The sequence below is a fragment of the Rattus norvegicus genome, chromosome 5 (assembly GCF_036323735.1).
Source record: "Rattus norvegicus strain BN/NHsdMcwi chromosome 5, GRCr8, whole genome shotgun sequence".
Classification (NCBI taxonomy): domain Eukaryota; kingdom Metazoa; phylum Chordata; class Mammalia; order Rodentia; family Muridae; genus Rattus; species Rattus norvegicus.
In genome coordinates this window covers 161,686,588-161,706,871 of record NC_086023.1, presented here as the reverse complement: position 1 = coordinate 161,706,871, position 20,284 = coordinate 161,686,588, and the positions used below count along the sequence as shown (strand labels likewise).

The 20,284-nt window shown below is 39.0% G+C and overlaps 1 protein-coding gene across 1 annotated transcript in view; it reads right to left on the bottom strand.

Annotated features, from left to right (window-relative positions):
- LOC103692519 (60S ribosomal protein L9 pseudogene) overlaps window positions 1-20,284 on the bottom strand; it is a 1,198,372-nt gene that overhangs the window by 1,106,246 nt on the left and 71,842 nt on the right. The window lies entirely within an intron of this gene.

Genomic DNA, 20,284 nt, shown 5'->3' with positions numbered 1-20,284 from the left:
ATCAGTTGGGTTGCGCTTGGATGCATTCTCACAAATACACACACACATACACACACACACATACCTTCACAATTAAATATGCACGCGTGAGAACATGCACACACACACACAAACACACACATACAGAGAGAGAGAGAGAGAGAGAGAGAGAGAGAGAGAGAGAGAGAGATCCATACTTACATATATCTGTGGAGCAAAAGACCAAACAGTTGTGCAGAATAAACTCACTCATTCTGGATGAAAAATGAGCTTCAATCTTTATTCCTTAGAGAAAGAAAAAATTTCTACCTTTCTAGGCTAAATGAATTAAACCCAAGTTTGTAAAAAAAAGGCTTTGTTCCTTTTTAATAAGACAAATCTTCCTTGTTATTAAGAAAGGACCTGTTCTGCACTATGGTAAGGAGAAGCCTGCATGGTCCTTCTGCTCTGTGCAGCTTCTTGTTTTTTCCTCTTTCCCTCTGCATTCAGCACATTGCTCTCTTAGTATTTAATGTTACCTATAGTTTCTAAGATATTCCACTCTTCATTCTCCTAATCTTGCTCTCTCCTCCTGCTCTGGTGTCACAATAATGCTCTTACTCTCAATGCATTTTTCCCCAATTCTGTGGCTATACTTCTGAGTTCTTCTTGAGTTCAGTTCTGTCTAAAAAGTGTTGTGTCTAAAAATTTCTCCTTAGCTCAGTTCCCTCTCAGAGCAGTTCTTCTCGGCTCAGTTCTTCCTGTTCTCTTTGTCCATAGCACTTAAAACATCTTTCAGAATACCCGATCACATGTTAAAAACTGCATCACAAGTCCACACAAAATATCAAATCATAAATTGAAAAAGAAGTTTACAACAGAAAATATTTACATGCATATCCATTAGGAGTAATTATCTGGCTAAACATCCGTCACTGTCATATCCCCACTGGTTCACTGGAAGTTAAGAATCATAACTAAGTTATTAGTGAAGTTTTGTATAGATAAATCCAGTCAGTATTTTATATTCTGTCCTAGCACCTATATTAAATTGTTGGTGCCCTTTTTATGACCTTTGGTTAATTGTTTTACAACCTCTTGCAATGTAATCTGAGTAGGAGAAAGTCTGGGTACTATCTAAGAGCAGTTAACTGGGGAAACAAGGGAAATGGACAGAAATCTCATTGCAGTTTTGACTATCAGAAAAGGACCTAGTAGCATCCCACTATAAAAGAGCTTAATAATTAATGGTATAACTTTAGGAATTCTTTTTTTAACATTTTAATTGGATTTTTTAAATTTACATTTCAAATGTTATCCCCTTTCCCGGTTTTCCAGCCATAATCCACCTATCCCATCACCCCTCCCCCTTCTTCCATGAGGGTGTTCCCCCAATCCACATACCCCTTCTTATCTCCCTGCCCTGATATTCCCCTGCACTGGGCTGGGGTCCAGCCTTGGTAGTACCAAAGGCCTCTCCTCCCATTGGTGGCCAATATGGCCACCCTCTGCTAAATATGCAGCTGGAGCCATGGGTCTGTCCATGTGTACCCTTTAGATGGTGGTTTAGTCCCTGGGAACTCTGGTTGGTTGTTATTGTTGTTCTTATGGGTTGCAAATTCCTTCATCTCCTTCAATCTTTTCTTTTAACTCCTCCAATGGGGACCCAGTTCTCAGTTAAATGGTTGGCTACAAGCATTTGCCTCAGTATTTGTTATGCTCTGGCAGAGCCTCTCGGGAGACAGCTATATCAGACTCCTGTCAGCATGCACTTCTTGGCATCAGTGATGTTGTCTGGGTTTGGTGGCTGTATGTTTATGGGCTTCATCCCCAGGTGGGGCAGCTTTTGAATGGCATTCCTTCAGTCTCTGCTCCAAACTTTGTTTCTGTATCTCCTCCTATGAATATTTTTGTTCCCTCTTCTAAGAAGAACTGAAGCATCCACATTTTAGTTATCTTTCTTCTTGAACTTCATTTGGTCTGCGGATTGTATCTTGGGTAATCTGAGCTTTTGGTCTAATATCCACATAGCAGTGAGTGCATATTGTGTGTGTGTGTGTGTGTGTGTGAGAGAGAGAGAGAGAGAGAGAGAGAGAGAGAGAGAGAGAGAGAGGGAGAGAGAGATTGGGTTACTTTGCTCAGGATGATACTTCCTAATTCCATTTATTTGCCTCATAATTTCTTAAAATCATTGTTTTTAATACAATTAAATGGAGTAGTACTCCATTGTGTAAATGTACCATATTTTCTGTATCCATTCCTCTTTTGAAGGACATCTAGGTTCTCTCCAACTTCTGGCAATTAATTATAAATAAGGCTGCTATGAGCATAGTGGATTACAATGATGAATTTCCATATATTGAACCATCCCTGCATCCCTGAGATGAAGTATACTTGATCATGATGGATGATAAGTTTGATGTGTTCTTGGATTCAGTTTACAAGAATTTTGTTTAGTATTTTTGCATCAATATTCATAAGGGAAATTGGTCTGAAGTCCTCTTTCTTTGTTGGGTCTTTGTGTGGTTTAGGTATAAGCATAATTGTGGCTTCATAAAAGGAATTGGGTAGTGTTCCTCCTGTTTCTATTTTGTGGAAAAGTTTGGACAATATTGGTATTAGGCCTTCTATGAGGGTCAAATAGAATTCTGCACTAAACCCATCTTGACCTGAGCTTTTTTCGGTTGGGAGACTTTTAATCATTGCTTCTATTTCTTTAGCAGTTATGGGACTGTTTAAATGGTTATCTGATACTGATGTAATTTTGGTATGTGGTATTTATCTAGAAAATTGTCCATTTCATCCAGATTTTTCCAGTTTTGTTGAATATAGGCTTTTGTAGTAGGATCTAATGATTTTTTAATCCCCTCTGCCTGGTCCTTTCTGCTGGGATAGACTGTTAGCTAGTCTATTCCCTAGAAGAGGCTGTATACTCAGACATACCAGAGGACTGGATGCACTCAGCATTTGGTAACCACCCCCTCCATCAAGTCCCACAACAGCTGCTGGGGGGCACTGCACTTAGGGACGAACCACCTCCCCCAAACTCCACCTGCCAAATACCAACCCTCTTCTGCCTGTTCCTTTCTGCTGGCACAGAATGCTAGCAAGTCTGCTCGCTGGAAAAGGGTATATCCTCAGACATACTAGAGGACCAGCTACACTCAGACCATTTGAAGTCATATCCTGAAGCATAACAGAAGAACCACTGTATTCAAAACATTTGATACCACATCCTGAGTCATCCCAGGAGATCCACTGTACCCAGGACACCACAGCTTGAAGTCATCCCAGGAGTTCCTCTGTACACAGGGCAACTGACCCACAGTCTCCCAGGGGCTCTGAGGCATGTAGGGCAACTGACCCAAAAGACTGAAATCCCCCTTGAAGTGTGGCTGCATACAAGGAAACAGAAACCAGAGTCTATTGACCCACCCATGCCCCTCAGAGAAGAACTTCTCACAGGAAAACAGTGTGACAGCTCCTCTTAAAACTCAATAGTCTGAAGGCCTACCAGAAGATCTACTGCAGCCAGAGAAACAAATTAGAAGCTTCTCTGCCCCTCTGAAGATCTTCCAGTTGGAAGGCCCCACAGGACGTCAGCTACAGCCAGGGTCATGTGTGTACCAGGAGACCTGAAGCAACCCAGGGAAAAAAGAAGCAGATTCCAGACAGAGTCACCCAGAAGAGCAAACACTATGGATAGCCAGATGGCAAGAGGCAAACACAAAACCACAAACAACAGAAGCTAATATATGTGGCCATCATCAGAACCCAGTTCTCCCACCACGGCAAGCCCTGAATACACCAACGCAACTGAATATGAGGAAGCTGACATAAAATCCTATCTCATGGAAATGATAGAGTTTATTAAGGAGGATATAAATAACTCATTGAAAGAAATACGAAAACACAGGTAAACAGGTAAAAGCCATTAAAGAGGAAGCAAATAAATCCCTTAAACAAATACAGGAAAACACAAACAGGTGAAGGGATTGCATAAAGTGATCCAAGACCTAAATGTGGATGTAGAAATTATAAAGAAAATACAAATGGAGGAAAATGAGGAAATGAAAAGAATAGGAAAAAGGTCAGGAATTACAGAGATAAATATCACCAACAGAATACAAGAGATAGAAGAGAGAATCTCAGGTGTAGAAGATACAGTAGAAAAGATTGACACAATGGTCTAAGAAAATTCAAAACATAAAAAAAAAAACTCCTAACCAAAAAACATCCAGGAGATTCAGGACACAATGAAAAGACCAAATCAAAGAATAATTGGAATAGAGGAGAATGAGAATTCCCAGCTTGAAGGATTGAAAATGTCTTCAACAAAAACATAGAAGAAAACTTCCCCAACCTAAAGAAAGAGATACCTATGGTACAAGAACCCTACAGAACACCAAATAAATGGAACCGGAAAAGAAAATCCTCTGATCACATAAAGTCAAAACAAAAAATGCACACAACAAAGAAAGAGTATTAAAAGCTGCAAGGGAAAATGGCCAAGTAAAATATAAAGTCAGACCTATTAGAATTACACCAGACTTCTCAACAGAGATTATGAAAGCCAAAAGAGCATAGTCAGAAGTCATGCAGACTCTAAAAGAACACAAATGGCAGCCCAGGCTACTATACCCAGCAAAACTCTCAATCAACACAGATGGAGAAACCAAAATATTCCAGAACAAAACCAAATTACAACAGATCTACCAATCCAGCCCTACAGAGGATCCTAGAAGTAAAACTCCAAGACAAGATATTAAGCATCTCACAGCAAAGCCAGTACCTTCTCCAAAACTGACCTTAAAATTAGGTAAAAAATTAGGCCTCAACAGATACAGGAAGATAAAAATAATCCCACGCATCCTATCAGATCACCATGGACTAAGACTGGTCTTCAATAACAACAATAATGACAGAAAGCCCACATATACATGGAAGATGATTAATGCTTTACTCAATGACAACTTGTTCAATGAAGAAAGAAAGAAAGAAAGAAAGAAAGAAAGAAAGAGAGAGAAAGAAAGAGAGAGAAAGAGAGAGAAAGAAAGTAAAGACTTCTTAGAATTTAATGAAATGAAGATACAAAATTCCTGAACTTATGGGACACAATGAAAGAGGAAAAGTCATAGCTCTGAGTGCCTGCAAAAAGAAATAGGAGAGAGCATATGTCACCAGCTTGACAGCACACTTCAAAGCTTTAGAACAAAAAGAAATAAATAAACCCAAGAGGAGTAGAAGGCAGGAAATAATCAAATTCAGGGTTGAAATCGACCAAGTAGAAATGAAAAGGACTATACAAAGAATCAACAAAACCAGGAGCTGAATCTTTGAGAAATCAACAAGATAGATAAACCCTTAGCCAGGCTAACCAGAGGTCACAGAGAGTGTATCCAAATTAACAAAATCAGAAATGAAAAGGGAGACATAACAACAGAATCTGAAGAAATTCAAAAATACATCAGATCCTACTACAAAAGACTATATTCAACAAAACTGGAAAATCTGGAGGAAATGGACAATTTTCTAGACAGATACCAGGTACCAAAGTTAAATCAGGAACAAATAAACCATCTAAACAAGACCATAACTCCTAAAGAAATAGAAGCAGTTATTCAACATCTCCAACCAAAAAGAGCCCAGGACCAGACCGGTTTAGAGCAGAATTCTATCAGACTTTCATAGAAGACCTCATACCAATACTGTCCAAATTATTCCACAAAATTGAAACAGACAGAACATTACGAAATTCCTTCTATGAAGCCACAATTACTCGTTTACCGAAACTACACAAAGACCCAACAAAGAAAGAGAACTTCAGAACAATTCCCGTATGAAAATTGACACAAAAATACTCAATAAAATTCTTGCAAACTGAATTCAAGAACACATTAAAACGATCATCTATCATGATGAAGCAGTCTTCATCCCAGTGATGCAGGGATGTTTCAATATATGGAAATCCATCAATGTAATCCATTATATAAACAAACTCAAAGGTAAGAATCACATGATCATTTCATTAGATGCTGAGAAAGCATTTGACAAAATTCAACACCCTTTCATGATAAAAGTCCTGGAAAGAACAGGAATTCAAGGCCCATATCTAAACATAGTAAAAGCAGTGTACAGCAAACCAGCAGCTAACATCAAACTAAATGGAGAGAAACTTGAAGCAATCCCACTAAAATCAGGGATTAGATAAGGCTGTCCACTCTCTCCCTACTTATTCAGTATAGTACTCAGAGTCCTAGCGAGAACAATTAGACAATGAAAGGAGGTCAAAAGGATACAAATTGGAAGGGAAGAAATCAAAATATCACTATGTGCTTATGATATGATAGTGTACTTAAGTGACCCCAAAAGTCCCACCAGAGAACTACTTAACCAGATAAACATGTTCAGCAAAGCATTGGGGTATAAAATTAACTCAAACAAATCATTAGCCTCTACTCAAAGGTTAAACAGGCTGAGAAAGAAATTAGGGAAATGACACCCTTCACAATAGTCCCAAATAATATAAAATATCTTGGTGTGACTTTAACCAAGTAAGTGAAAGATATGTATGACAAGAACTTCAAGTCTATGAAGAAAGAAATTGGGGAAGATATCAGAAGATAGAAAGAATCTTCCATGCTCATAGATTGGCAGGATTAATATAGTAAAGATGGCCCTTTTAGAAAAGCAATCTACAGATTCAATGCAATCACCATCAAAATTCCTACTCAATTCTTTATAAAGATAGAAAGAGCAATTTGCAAATTCATCTGAAATAACAAAAAACCCAGGATAGCAAACACTATACTCAACAATAAAAGAACTTCTGGGGGAATCACCATCCCTGACTTCAAGTCATATTACAGAGCAATAGTCATAAAAACTATATGATATTGAGACAGGCAGATAGACCAGTGGGACAGAATTGAAGACCTAGAAATGAACCCACAAACCTATGTTCACTTTATCTTTGACAAAGGAGCTAAAACCACCCAATGGAAGAAAGATAGCCTTTTCAACAAATGGTGCTGGTTCAACTGGAGGTCAGCATGTAGAAGAATGCAGATCGATCCATTCTCATCACCATGTACAGAGCTTAAGTCCAAGTGGATCAAGAACCTGCACATCCAACCAGATACACTCAAACTAATAGAAAAAAGTGGGGAAGAGTCCCAAACACATGGGCATGTGGACATTTTCCTGAACAAAACACCAATGGCTCATGTTTTAAGATTAAGAATTGACAATTGGAACCTCATAAAACTGAAAAGCTTCTCCAGTAAGGCACAAGACATGGTCATTAGGACAAAACAGCAACCCACAGATTGGAAAAGGATCTTTACCCATCCTACATCTGATAGTGGGCTTATGTCCAAAATATACAAAGAACTCAAGAAGTTAGACTCCAGAGAGCCAAATAACCCTATTACAAAATGGGGTACAGAGCTAAATGAAATATTCTCAGCTGAGGATTATCGAATGGCCAAAAGCACCTAAAGAAATGTTCAACATCCTTAATCATCAGGGAAATGCAAATCAAAACAACCCTGAGATTTCACCTCACACCAGTCTGAATGGCTAAGATAAAAAATTCAGGTGACAGCAGATGCTGACAAGGATATGAAGAAAGAGGAACACTCCTCCATTGTTGGTGGGATTGCAAACTGGTACAACCACTCTGGAAATCTGTCTGGAGGTTCCTCATAAAATTGGATATTCCACTACTTGAGGACCCAGCTGTACCTCTCTTGGGCATATACCCAAAAGATGTTGCAATGTACAACAAAGACACATGCTCCACTATGTTCATAGCAGCCTTATTTATAATAGCCAGAAGCTGGAAAGAACCCAGATGCCCTTCAACAGAGTAATGGATTAAAAAATTGTGGTACATCTACATAGTGGAGTACTACTCAGCTTTCAAAACCAGCGATTTTGTGAAATTCATCAGCAAATGGAATGAACTAGAAAATATCATCCTGAGTGGGGGTATTCAATCTCAGAAAAACACACTTGGTATGCAGTCATTGATAAGTGGATATTAGCTAAAAACCTCAAATTACCCAAGATGCAATCCACAGACCACAGAAAGCTCAATAAGAAGGATGACCAAAATGCAAATGGTCCCACTTCTTCTTAAAAGGGGACCAAATATCCATAGGAGGGGATATCGAAGCAAAGTTTAGAGTAGCAACTCAAGGATCAGACATTCAGAGCCTGCCCCACGTGTGGCCCATATATATATATATATATATATATATATATATATATATATATATATATATATATATATATATATATATATACAGCCACCAAAACTAGATAAGATTGATGAAGCTAAAAATTGCATGCAGAAAGGGAGCGGATATAGGTCTCTCCTGAGAGACATATCCAGAGCATATCCAATACAGAGGTCAATGCTAGCAGCAAACCACTGAACTGAGAATAGGACCCCATTCAGGGGAATTAGAGGAAGTATTGAAAGAGGTGAAAGAGCCTGCAACCCCATAAAAACAACAATGCCAGCCAACCAGATCTTCCAGGGACGAAACCACTATTGAAAGACTATACATGGATTGACCCAGGTCTCCAACTGCATATGTAGCAGAGAATAGCCTTGTTGGGGCACCAGTTGGAAGGGGAAGCCCTTGGTCCTGCCAAGGTTGGACCCCCCAGTGCAGGGGAATATGTAGGGGGCAGTAAGGGGGATGTATATAGGGAATACCTGTATGGGGGAGGGGGAGGTGAGGGGATGTGGGCTTATTGACAGGAAACTGTGAAGGGGAATAACCTTTGAAGTGTAAGTAAAGAAATATATCTAAAAAAATCAAATAAAAGAAAGAAAAGACTTTCTAGAATTTAATGAAAATGTTGACACATCATACCCAAAACTATGGGATACAAGGAAAGCAGTGCTAGGAAGAAAATTCATAGCACTTAGTGCACTGGTAAAGAAACTAGAGATATCTTACACTAGCAACATAGCAGCACACCTGAGAGCTATAGAACAAAAAGAAGCAAACTCACCCAGGAGCAGTAAATCAGGAAATAGTCAAACTCAGGACTGAAATCCACCAAATAGAAACAAAGCAATACAAAGAATCTGCAAAACCAAAAGCTGGTTCTTTGAAAGAATCAACAAGATAGATAAACCCCTAGACAAATCAAATAAAGGGTCCAGGGGCAGTATCCAAATTAACAAAATCTGAAATGAAAAAGGAGCTATAACAACAGAAATGGAGGAAATTCAAAAAATTATCACATCCTACTACAAAAACCTATACTCAACAAAACTGAAAAATCTAGATGAAATGGACGGTTTTCTAGACAGATACCACAAGCCAAAGTTAAATCAAGAACATGAAAAATTTCTAAACAGGTCCATATCTCAAAAGGAAATAGAAGAAATAATTAAAAACTTCCCAACCAATAAAAGCCAAGGGCCAGATGGATTTAGCTCACAATTTTACCAGACCTTCAAAGAAGGCCTGATACCAATATTCCTCAAACTATTCCATAAAATGAAAACAGAAGGAACACTACCTAACTCATTCTGTGAAGCTACAATTACTCTGATACCTAAACCACACAAGTACCCTACCAAAAAAGAGAACTTCAGACCAATCTCACTTATGAATATCAATGCAAAAATAATCAACAAAATTCTTATAAACTGAATCCAAGAACACATCAAAACCATCATTCACCACAATCAAGTAGGCTTCATCCCAGGGATGCAAGGTTGGATCAATAAATGAAAATCCATTAATGTAATCCACTATATAAACAAACTCAAAGAAAAAATTTACATGATCATCTCCTTAGATGCAGAAAAGGCATTTTACAAAATACAGCACCCGTTCATAATAAAGGTATTGGAGAGATCAGGAATTCAAGGAACATACCTAAATATAATAAAAGCAATTTACTGCAAACAAACAACCAATATTAAATTAAATGAAGAGGTCCTTGAAGAAATCCCACTAAAACCTTGAACAAGACAAGCCTGCCCACTCTCTCCATATCTATTCAATATAGTGTTCGAAGTGCTAGCTAGACTAATAAGAGAACAAAAACAGATCAAGGGGATACAAAATGGTAAAGAAGAATTAAAGGTATCACTATTTGCAGATGGTATGATAGTATAAGAAATTGACTCTAAAAATTCTACCAGAGATCTTCTCCAGCTGACAATTTTGGCAAAGTGGCCAGATATAAAATTAACTCAAATAAATCAGTAGCCTTCCTTTATACAAATGATAATAAGGGTGAGAAAGAAATTAGGGAAACAATTCCCTTCACAATAGTCACAGATAATACAAAATACCTTGAGGTAACCATAACCAAACAAGTGAAAGACCTTTATGATAAAAACTTCAAGTCTCTCAAGAAAGAAATTGAAGAAGATCTCAGAAAAAGGAGAGATCTCCCATGTTCATGGATTGGCAGAATTAATATATAAAAATGGCCCTCCTACCAAGGGCAATCTACAGATTCAGTGCAATTCCTATCACAATCCCAGCACAATTCTTCAAAGACATGGAAAGAACAATTCTCAAATTCATCTGGAAAGGCAAAAAACCCAGAATAGTGAAAACAATTCTTAACAATAAAAGAATGGCTGGGGGAATCACCATCCCTGACCTCAAGCTCTACTACAGAGTAATAGTGATAGAAACTGTATGGTACTGATGCAGAGACAGACAGGTTGATCAATGGAATAGAATTGAAGACCCAGAAATAAAACCTCATACTTATGCACACTTGGTCTTTGATGAAGAAGCCAAAATCATACAATGGGAGAAAGAAAGTGTCCTCAATAAATGGTGCTGGTCTAACTAGATGTCTGTATGTGGAACAATGAAAATAGACCCATACTTGTCACCATGCACAATGCTCAAGTCTAAGTGGATTGAGGACCTCAACATAAAACCAGATACAGCACTCCTGAGACTGCAGAGCGGGAGAGACCACGAATACTGCCAACCTCTGCCCACATCCGTGGCCCAAGGGGAAACTGTATACGACCTCTGGGAACCAGAAGATAGGGACACTCGAACAGCAGATCCCCCACAGTCCACACACCACCCAGACCTGAAGGGAACGGGTCAACAGTTCTCTGTACCCAAATCCCGTGGGGGGGGGAGCGCTAAACCTTCAGAGAGACAGACACACCTGGGAAGCCAGAAGAGATTACACTCTGTCCACATTTCTGACTCCAGAGGAAAACATCTAATGCCACCTGGGACCCCAGTCCACCCAGGCTCCAGGAAAAGGCAGCACAGGCCCTCCTGGTTGCCGCCCTCACCAAGAGCTCAAAAGCAGGCCAATGCAAGCAAACTTGAGCCGCGAGACCACAGGTAAGACCAACTTTTCTGCTCCAAGCGACCTGCCCACAGCTGAGTTTCAAGCGACTCAGGACACAGGCCCACAGCAACAGCTGAAGACCAGTAGACAGGAAAGACTACACGCCCAAAAGCAGAAACTCTGTTCCCATAACTGGCTGAAATAAATTAGGAAAACAGGTCTACAGCACTCCTGACACACAAGCCACTAGGACGGTCTAGCCACTGTCAGAAATAGCAGAACAAGATAACACCAGAGACAACCTGATGGCGAGAGGCAAGCACAGGAACCCAAGTAACAGAAACCAAGATTACATGGCATCATCGGAGACCAATTATCCCACCAAAGCAAACACTGAATATCAAAACACACCAGAAAAGCAAGATCTAGATTTAAAATCACATTTGATCATGATGCTGGAGGATTTCAAGAAAGACATGAAGAACTCCCTTAGAGAAATGCAGGAAAATATAAATAAACAAGTACAAGCCTATGGAGAGGAATCACAAAAATACCTGAAAGAATTCCAGGAAAACTCAATCAAACAGTTGAAGGAATTAAAAATGGAAATAGAAGCAATAAAGAAAGCACAAAGGGAAACAACCCTGGATATAGAAGACCAAAGGAAGAGACAAGGAGTTGCAGATACAAGCATCACCAACAGAATACAAGAGATAGAAAAGAGAATCTCAGGAGGAGAAGATTCCACAGAAATCATCGACACAACAGTCAAAGCTAATGTAAAGCAGAAAAGGCTACTGGTCCAAAACATACAGGAAATCCAGGACACAATGAGAAGATCAAACCTAAGGATAATAGGTAAGAAGAGAGTGAAGACTCCCAGCTCAAAGGACCAGTAAATATCTTCAACAAAATCATGGAAGAAAACTTCCCTAACCTAAAGAAAGAGATGCCCATAAACATACAAGAAGCCTACAGAACTCCAAATAGATTGGACCAGAAAAGAAAATCCTTCCGTCACATAATAGTCAAAACACCAAATGCACAAAACAAAGAATATTAAAAGCAGTAAGGCAAAAAGGTCAACTAACATATAAAGGCAGACCTATCAGAATAACACCAGACTTCTCACAAAGAGACTATGAAAGCCAGAAGAATCTGGACAGATGTCATACAGACCCTACAGAACATAAATGCCAGCCCAGGTTACTGTATCCAGCAAAACTCTCAATTAACATAGATGGAGAAACCAAGATATTCCATGACAAAACCAAATTTACACAATATCTTTCTACAAATCCAGCCCTACAAAGGATAATAAATGGTAAAGCCCAACACAAGGAGGCAAGGCACACCATAGAAAAAGCAAGAAACTAATCTTTTTGTAACAAAACAAAGAAGACAAGCACACAAACATAATCTCACCTTCAAATATGAGGATAACAGGAAGCAACAATCACTATTCCTTAATATCTCTCAACATCAGTGGACTCAATTCCCCATAAAAAGACACAGATTAACTGGATACGTAATGAGGACCCAGCATTTTGCTGCCTACAAAAAACACACCTCAGAGACAAAGACAGACAATGCCTCAGAGTAAAAGACTACAAAACAACTTTTCAAGCAAATGGTCTGAAGCAGCAAGCTGGAGTAGCCATTCTAATATTGAATAAAATCGATTTTCAACTGAAAGTCATCAAAAAAGATAAGGAAGGACACTTCATATTCATCAAAGGAAAAATCCACCAAGATGAGCTCTCAAACCTAAATATCTATGCTCCAAATACAAGGGCACCTACATACATAAAAGAAACCTTACTAAAGCTCAAAACACACATTGCACCTCACAAAATAGTAGTAGGAGATTTCAACACCCCACTGTCATCAATGGACAGATCATGGAAACAGAAATTAAACAGAGACATAGACAGACTAACACAAGTTATGAACCAAAAAAACTTAACAGATATTTATAGACCATTCTATCCTAAAACATAAGGATATACCTTCTTCTCACCACCTCATGGTACTTTCTCCAAAATTGACCATATAATCGGTCATAAAACAGGCTTCAACAGATGCAGAAAGATAGAAATAATCCCATGCATCCTATCAGAGTACCATGAGCTAAAGCTGGTCTTCAATAACAATAAGGAAAGAATGCCCACATATACCTGGAGGTTGAACAATGCTCTACTCAATGATAACCTGGTCAAGGAAGAAATAAAGAAAGAAATTAAAGACTTCTTAGAAATTGATGAAAATGAAGGTAAAACATACCCAAACTTATGGGACACAGTGAAAGCTGTGCTAAGAGGAAAACTCATAGCTCTCAGTGCTGCAGAAAGAAACAGGAGAGAGCATATATCAACAGCTTGACGGCACACCTAGAAGCTCTAGAACAAAAAGAAACAAATACACCCAGGAGGAGTAGAAGGCAGAAAACAATCAAACTCAGAGCTGAAATCAACCAAGTAGAAACAAAAAGGACTATACAAAGAATCAAAAGAACCAAATTTCTTTGAGAAAATAAAAAAGATAGATAAACCCTTAGCCAGACTAACCAGAGGACCCAGAGAGTGTACAAAATCAGAAATGAAAAGGGAGACATAAGAACAGAATCAAAGGAAATTCAAAAATTCGTCAGATCCTACTACAAAAGCCTATAGTCAATCAATCTTGAAAATCTCGAGGAAATGGACAATTTTCTAGACAGATACCAGGTACCGAAGTTAAATGAGGAACAAATAAACCATTTAAACAACCCCATGACTCCTAACGAAATAGAAGCAGTCATTAAAGGTCTCCCAAACAAAAGGACCCAGGCCCAGATGGGTTCAGTGCAGAACTCTATAAGACCTTCATAGAAGACCTCATACCAATACTATCCAAACTATTCCACAAAATTGAAACAGACAGAGTGATACCAAATTCCTTCTATGAAGCCACAATTACTCTTATACCTAAACCACACAAAGACCCAACAAAGAAATTTTCCATTGAATATTGACACAAAAATACTAAATGAAATTCTTGCAAACTGAATTCAAGAACACATCAAAACAATCATCCATTATGATCAAGTAGGCTTCATTCCAGGAATGCAGGGATGGTTTAATATATGGAAAACCATCAATGAAATCCACTATATAAACAAACTGAAAGATAAAAACCACATGATCATTTCATTAGATGCTGAGAAAGCATTTGACAAAATTCAACACCCCTTCATGTTAAAAGTCCTGGAAAGAATAGGAATTCAAAGCCCATACCTAAACATAGTAAAAGCCACATACAACAAACCAGTTGCTAACATTAAACTAAATAGAGGGAAACTTGAAGCAACCCCACTAAAATCAGGGGCTAGACAAAGTTGCCCACTCTCTCCCTACTTATTCAATATAGTTCTCCAATTCCTAGCCAGAGCAATCAGACAGCAAAGGGAGATCAAAGGGATACATATTGGAAAGGATGAAGTCAAAATATCACTACTTGCAGATGATATGATAGTATATTTAAGTGATCCCAAAAGTTCCAACACAGAAGTACTAAACCTGATAAACAACTTCAGCAAAGTTGCTGGGTATAAAATTAACTCAAATAAGTCAGTAGCCTTCCTGTACACAGAAGAGAAACAAGCTGAGAAAGAAATTAGGGAAGCAACACCCTTCATAATAGTCCAAAATAATATAAAATACCTTGGTGTGACTTTAACCAAACAAGTGAAACATCTGTATGATAAGAACTTCAAGTCTCTGAAAAAAGAAATTGAAGAAGATCTCAGAAGATGGAAAGATCCCCCATGTTCATGGGTTGGCAGGATTAATATAGTAAAAATGGCCATTTTACCAAAAGCGATCTACAGATTCAATGCAATCCCCATTAAAATACCAATCCAATTCTTCAGAGAGTTAGACAGAACAATTTCCAAATTCATCTGGAATAACAAAAAACCCAGGATATCTAAAACTATCCTCAACAATAAAAGGACTTCCGGGAGAATCACTATCCCTGAACTCAAGCAGTATTACAGAAGACTAGTGACAAAAACTGCATGGTATTGGTACAGAGACAGGCAGATAGACTAGTGGAATAGAATTGAAGACCCAGAAATGAACCCACACATCGATGGTCACTTGATTTTTTGACAAAGAAGCCAAAACCATCCAATAGAAAAAAGATAGCATTTTTAGCAAATGGTGCTGGCTCAACTGGAGGTCAGATTGCAAATTGATCCATTCTTATCACCATGAACAAAGCTTAAGTCCATGTGAATTAAGGACCTCCACATCAAACCAGATACACTCAAACTAATTGAAGAGAAAGTGGGGAAGAATCTCGAACACATGGGCACTAGAGAAAATTTCCTGAACAGAACACCAATGGCTTATGCTCTAAAATCAAGAATCGACAAATGAGATCTCATAAAGCTATAAAGCTTCTGCAAGGCAAAGGACACTGTTGTTAGGACAAAACAGCAACCAACAGATTGGGAAAAGATCTTTGCCAATCCTACAACTGATAGAGGGCTTATATTCAAAATCATCAAAGAACTCAAGAAGTTAGACTGCAGGGAAACAAATAACCCTATTAAAAAAATAGGGTTCGTGGATGTAGATCTGTCCTGAGAAACACAGCCAGAATATGACAAATACATAGGCAAATGCCAGCAGCAAACCACTGAACTGAGAATGGGACCCCTGTTGAAGGGATCAGAGAAAGGACTGAAAGAACTTGAAGGGGCTTGAGACCCCATATGAACAACAATGCCAACCAACCAGAGTTTCCAGGTACTAAGCCACTACCCAAAGACTATATACATGGACTGACCCTGGTCTCCAACAGCATAGGTAGCAATGAATAGCCTAGTAAGGGCACCAGTGGAAGGGGAAGCCCTTCTTCTTGCTATGACTGAACCCCAGTGACAGGGATTGTTGGGGGGAGGGCAGAAATGGAAGGAAGATGGGGAGGGGAACACCCACACAGAAGGGGAAGGGAGAGTTTGGAGGATGATTGCCTGGAAACCAGGAAAGGTAATAACAATTGAAATGTAAACAAGAAATACCCAATTTAATAAAGATGGAGAAAAATGGGGTTCAGGGCCAAACAAAGAATTCACAGCTGAGTAATATCAAATGACTGGGAAGCACCTAAAGAAATATTCAACATCTTTAGTCATAAGGGAAATGCAAATCAAAACAACCCTGAGATTCCACCTCACACCAGTCATAATGGCTAAGATCAAAAAGTCCGGCGACAGCAGATTGTGGCGAGGATGTGGAGAAAGAGCAACACTCCTCCATTGTTGGTAGGATTTCCGACTGGTAAAACCATTCTGAAAATCAGTCTGGAGGTTCCTCATAAAATTGGACATTGCACTACCTGAGGACCCAGCAATACCTATCTTGGGCGTATACCCAAAAGACGCTCCAACATACAACAAAGACATGTGCTACACTATGTTCATAACAGCCTTATTTATAATAGCCAGAAGCTGGAAAGAACCCAGATCCCCTTCAACAGAGGAATGGATACAGAAAATGTGGTACATCTACACAATGGAATATTACTCAGCTATCAAAAACAATGACTTTATGAATTCATAGGCAAATGGATGGAACTGGAAAATATCATCCTGAGTGAGGTAACCCAATCACAGAAAAACACACATGGTATGCACTCATTGATAAGTGGCTATTAGCCCAAATGCTTGAATTACCCTAAATGCACAGAACACATGGAACTCAAAAAGGATGACCAAAATGGGAATGCTTCACTCCTTCTTTAAAAGGGGAACAAGAATACCCTTGGCAGGGAGTAGAGAGGCAAAGTTTAGAACAGAGGGAGAAGGAACACCCATTCAGAGCCTGCCCCACATGTGGCCTATACATATAAAGCCACCCAATTAGATAAGATGGATGAAGCAAAGAAGTGCAGGCTGACAGGAACCGGATGTAGATCTCTCCTGAGAGACACAGCCAGAATACAGCAAATACATAGGTGAATGCCAGTAGCAAACCACTGAACTGAGAACGGGACCCCAGTTGAAGGAATCAGAGAAAGGACTGGAAGAGCTTGAAGGGGCTCGAGACCTCATATGAACAACAATGCTAACCAACCAGAGCTTCCAGGGACTAATCCACTACCCAAAGACTATACATGGACTGACCCTGGGCTCCAAATTCATAGGTAGTAATGAATAGCCTATTAGAGGCACCATTTGAAGTGGAAGTCCTTGGCCCTGCCTAGGCTGGACCCCCAGTGAATGGGATTGTTTGGGGAGGGCGGTAATGGGGGAAGATAGGGAGCGGAACACCCACATAGATGGGGAGGGGGAGGTCTTAGGGGGATGTTGGCCTGGAAATCAGGTAAGGGAATAACATTTGAAATGTAAATAATAAATACCCCATTTAATAAACATGGAGAAAAAAAAGAACATGAAGGGAAAAAGGCATGGAGAATGCTTCAAGTAGAAGACAGATATCAGCACTTGTAGATAAAATAATGGAGTAGGCCACATAGGTAGTGGATATAAAAATATTTTAAAATTAATGAGTATTTATATGTGTCTTTTTTTCATCTACCCCACATTTGAATGTGTACAGGCCCTGGCTGAGAGTCCAGAATAGGTGTCAAATCCCCTAGAGCTGAAGTTAGAGGCAGTTGTGAGCTACCTGATGTGGATGCTGGAAACTGAACACAGACCATCTCAAAGAACAGTAGGTGATCTTAACCATAGGGCCATCTCTCTAGCCCTGAACACACAGAATTATTTTTTCAGAATAAAATGATTTCAACTTTTACAAAATTGATAGTTGTATAATTCCTGCATTTATTTTCTGTGGAAACTCAGTAACAAGGCATACTTGCATCATCTATGAAAAACAAACCTCTACCATGATATTGATCACTTAAAACACATATATATTATATGTTAGATAAGCATTTAATGAACAAAAATTCTGTAGCATTAATAAGCAAACTAAACTTGGAGATACACTAATGGCTTTTATTTTATAAATATGTTTAGAGGAATTTGTATTGGGTTTTGTGTGTGTGTGTGTGTGTGTGTGTAGGTGTGTAGGTGTGTAGTCAACAGATATTATCATGGTACATAACCCATAGATCCATTTATTGTGTTACCATTGGAACAGCCAAATCTAACTTATTATTTTTTTAAAAAGTCACAAGATGAAATATAAATAAATTGTTGCATATTATTTGTACAGTAAAATAATGTACATAAAAATGGAATATACACAATATAGTAAACCAATATTCTAGAGCAAAATAATCCAGAGAATAAAAGGCCTAAAATTTAAGAATAAGTTAAGTTGTCCTGTAAAGATAGAATGCTGATTATGACAATTCCTTGGGAAGTTGGTGGTTTTAGCTATGGGGGACCCTTCTGGATATTGAAGATGTTTTGCGTTTTGATTGGTGTAATGGTTACAGAATGTGTTGAACTCTGAAGAATTGGCCTTTGTGTGTCTATTTGTAGTGTGAGTACAGAAATACATTCACATTATAAATGGAATATGGACTACCAGATGACACACTTGCATAAAAAATTAATTCTAGACAAATTGATAGTATAAAGGAGTACCAGAGGGTGTTGGAGAGAGAACAGAAGCAGGAAGACCACAGTGGGGAATAAACACTTACTTGGAGGAGGGAAAGATAGGCAATAGCAAGTTACGTTTCATGTTTATAGATAATATCAAGTAAGTTCTCATGCAGAAAACCCCACAGTCCCTTCATCTTTGGGAAATAGAAAGATGAAATTATAAGTGCATACATTTAGATTTATAGAAAAGAACCATCCAAAAATAAATGTAACCCTTAATAGGCTGAACAGGCCTCAAGACAGTCCAGACAAACTGGACTTGATAGGGGAAAGAAGAAAATAAGAAGCATTCTCGAAGTCGTGTAGGCTGGAAAAATGAATGTGTTCAAAATACATTGAGATTTTCAAACATAAATACAAAATATCAAAATGTAAAAATAATAAAAAGAAGGGGGAACAAAATACTTACAGGAGGAAATACGGAGACAAAGCATGGAGCAGAAGCTGAAGCAAAGGCCATCCAGAGATTGCCCTACCTGGGGACCCATCCCATATATAGTTACCAAACCCAGACACTATTGTGGATACCAAGAAGTGCTTGCTGACAGGAGTCTGATATAGCTGTCTCCTGAGAGGCTCTGCCAGGGCCTGACAAATACAGAAGCAGATGCTCTCAGCCAACCATTGGACTGAGTATGGGGACCCCAATGGAGGAGTTAGAGAAAGAACTGAAGGAGCTGAAGGGGTTTGCAACCCATAGGAAGAAAAACCATATCAATCAACCAGACCCATCAGAGTTCCCAAGAATTCAACCACCAACCAAAGAGGGACCCATTGTTCCAATGACATATGAAGCAGAGGATGACCTTGTCGGGAATCAATGGGAGGAGGGATCCTTGGTCCAGTCAAGGCTGGATGCCCCAGTGTAGGGGGATGCCAGGGTGAAGAGCTGGGAAGAAGGAGATGGGAGGTTGAGGAGCACCCTCATAAAAGCAGGGGTAGGGAGGATGGGATAGGGGGTTTCTGGAGGGGAAACTAGAAAGGGGATAACATTTGAAATCTAAATCAAGAAAATATCCAATAAAAGAAAAGGGAAAAAGAATGCCTGGTGAAATACCTTAGTGAGTAACAATGCTTGCTGCTAAGACCAAGGACCTGAGTTCAATACCCTGAACCCGCATGGTGGAAGGAAAAAACTTATTGCCACAAAGTTGTCTTCTGATCTTCACACATATGCAATGGCATCGATTACCCCTCCCTGAAATCAATAACTAATAGATAAGGAAACAACATAAAGCTTTCTTATAAAATTCTGTGCACATACATACCGTAGCATATACATGCATGCCTTGGTGACCACACAAAGAAAATGGATGTTCTGTAGAAGCTGTCTTCCTTTTCCTAGTTTGTATGTATCTACTGAGGCATACATGTTAGTTGTTCACA